This window comes from Poecilia reticulata, linkage group LG6, assembly GCF_000633615.1.
Source record: "Poecilia reticulata strain Guanapo linkage group LG6, Guppy_female_1.0+MT, whole genome shotgun sequence".
In the NCBI taxonomy this organism is placed as follows: Eukaryota; Metazoa; Chordata; class Actinopteri; order Cyprinodontiformes; family Poeciliidae; genus Poecilia; species Poecilia reticulata.
In genome coordinates, this window is record NC_024336.1 from 3120174 (window position 1) to 3122999 (window position 2826).

A 2826-nucleotide genomic window follows, 5' to 3' on the forward strand; every position below is an offset into this window, starting at 1 on the left:
ATATATATCATTTTTTACATACTGTATTTGTTAAAACTGCAATATATCATGACAGTTTGATATGAGACAGATAATCTGTCAATAGATCGATCTTTTGAACCTGCTTCCTGAGATGCTGTTGCTTTCTGAAAAAATGAATCGCTCCCGACCAAAAACAACCAATCAGGGCCAGGAGGTGGATGTTAGTGCTGTCAATCAACTTCACGTACTCGCTGCTCAATGTGCTAATGGCACAAAAGCAACTTAACCACCGTCATTGGTGGCTATGCTAACTAGCTTTAGGATTCACAAGCGGTTATGCTAGCTGCAGCATAGCACAGGGTGACTGACAGCGCTAAGACCTGCCTTCTGGCTCTGATTGGTTGTTTCTAGTAACGCTGGGAGAAGCCGAGGAGGCTGATTACTTTTCTTTTCACAGATTGTCTCATTCCATACTGTCACGACATGATGACAGTTTCAACAAATATTTAAAGTTAAAATATTTTTTATAAAGTTACATACTGCTGCTTTAACTAAAATAAAATAACAAACACCGAACTTAACAAAAATGTTAATGGGGAAAAACTGTAACTGAAACGATATTGTGCGTTTGTAAAACCTACTAGCCCACATGTGGACTGATGTGAAATTGTTTTTTTTCTTTCCCGCAAATTACGACTCCAGCGTAAACCTGGTGGCACTTGAGCTCGTCTGCAAAAACAGCAACAAAGTTGTGAGAAAACACCAGAGTCAGTTGGCTGTTCAAGAATAATTGAAAACATTTTCTAAAAATGGTGTCTTCTGTTGGGTATTCATTACCCCTATAAATGTATAAAATCCCAATACAATGCTTTGATCTTTTTGAATTCTGCACCTAAAAATGCAGTATGTAAACACAAACTACAATAACTAAACAATACTTAGCTAATATTAACTAACAAAAACTAGCAAATACACCCTAAAATCTAACTGGATAAGTTGAACATAAAGTCAAAACCAACTTAATGAAAAACCCAGAATTATTATAACCCTGATCTGAACACAATATCTTTATGACATCTCCTTCATCTCTGTCTAACAGGACTTATTCAGTATGTGTAGGTGGATTTGTATAAAAAAAAATAGCAGAACCTCAGTGTCAGCATCATAAACAAAGCGAGGCTCTTTTCGCTTTTATTGCGTTCCTCGCAGGCCGCACTAAATCACGTCCGTAAGTGTGTATAATACCGCAAGAGTCTGTTTGTCCCCCTTCGGATAAATAGGTAGTGTTTAAATAACACTGCTAGGAGCTCCGTCTTGTCCAGGCAGACAGACTGACTGCAAGCAAAAAATAAAAACGGATCAGCTTGTGGCGCTTTAAGACGCTGCAGTGATCAACAGAGAGGGAAGAAAACGGGATGTTTGACCTCTCGCCGAGTCCAGCTGGTTTACAAACACGTTGTTCAAGTGAAGGGTCGAAGACGTCAGGGCTGTGGTCCGATTTTCCACCGGTTTCTCATCTCTGGGTTTAACGCCGTTCCACGAATTCTTCCTAGAATTATCATCAGAGGTGTACTGTTAACAATCTTCATATATCCAGTTTTTATTACAGATTTTAGCCAGTTTAGATTTGTCTTTTGGAACTAAAAACGTGTGAATGTGTTTTGGGTTAGGATCAAAGTACACTAAAGACCTGTCATCATGGTATCAACGTTCCAGACCGCTCAGGTCTTCTGGTTCTGAATCCCTAGAACCAGAACCAAACATGGAGTAGCTGCATTCATTTTTTTATGCTACAGCAATTTGGAACAAACTTCCAGAAAAGTACAAAACTGCTGAAACATTGACTTCAATTAAATAAAAGGCTGAAAAACCCACCTGTTTAGATCCACCTGTGATTCAAAATAACTGGAACACTGATCAAAGTTTTTGACCTTCATTTGCTTGATGATTTTAGATTTATGGCCTGAACCCGACCCGAAATTTAGGCCGGATTCAGGTCAAGCAGTAAAATCTTAATTAAAATATTCTGTCGAGTTTACTTTGGACTCCGGCCATTCATTAAAGTTAATTAGTTGGGTGGGATCATTATGCATATTGGCCTATTTGCTTGATGATTTTGATGATTGCATTTGACAAACCGTAGAGTTTGTTGTTTCTGTCATAATTGGTGACATTTTTAAGGCGTAAAGCATTTTGAACTGCCTTTGATTTGTCTAGATAAAGAACTTTTATATTTGTTTATTTCTTTTGCCTTAAATCATTATTTACGGACTATAAGCTGCTACTTTTTTCCTACACTTTGAACCATGCGGCTTATAGCCCGGTGTGGCTTTTCTGTGGATTTTTCTTCACCACCAGGGGGCTTTTTAGCAGGAAGTGAATCATTGGTAGTCAAAATTGGAAATCAAAGAAGAACGAGCTGATTTTCATTTAGAACAAGCACATGCTAGCAGCAGGCATTACGGAGAAATGTTTTCAAACTCATACCCCCTCATCATGGAAACAACACGAAGAAGTTCATATGATGCAGCTTTTAAGTTGAAGGCTAAAGATCTGACAGTGCAGGAGGGAAATAGAGCCGCTGCACGTAAGCTCGGCGTGAACGAATCCATGGTTTGGCGTTGGAGACGGAGGGCTGAGTCCTTAATAGCAGATTTAAGGATGCAGCGCTCTGTGTCCAGCTTGCTTGAATGTTTTCCTATCTTTCCCATTTTGAGAAGTGGCTTTTGTGTCACATCCTACTCAAATCTCAGGGGAACAAAATGTAACATTTTGCCAAATGCTCAGCGTTCTTTTAAAGAAAACTTAACAAATATGAACTTTAGAATATTTTCTTCATAAACTTTTTCTTTGTTAAAAACTATA

The 2826-nt window shown here is 38.5% G+C and overlaps 1 protein-coding gene across 2 annotated transcripts in view; it reads left to right on the plus strand.

Moving 5' to 3' along the window:
• LOC103465717 (ethanolamine kinase 1) overlaps positions 1–2826 on the plus strand; it is a 32817-nt gene that overhangs the window by 10366 nt on the left and 19625 nt on the right. The gene's annotated exons all lie outside the window — the stretch shown is intronic.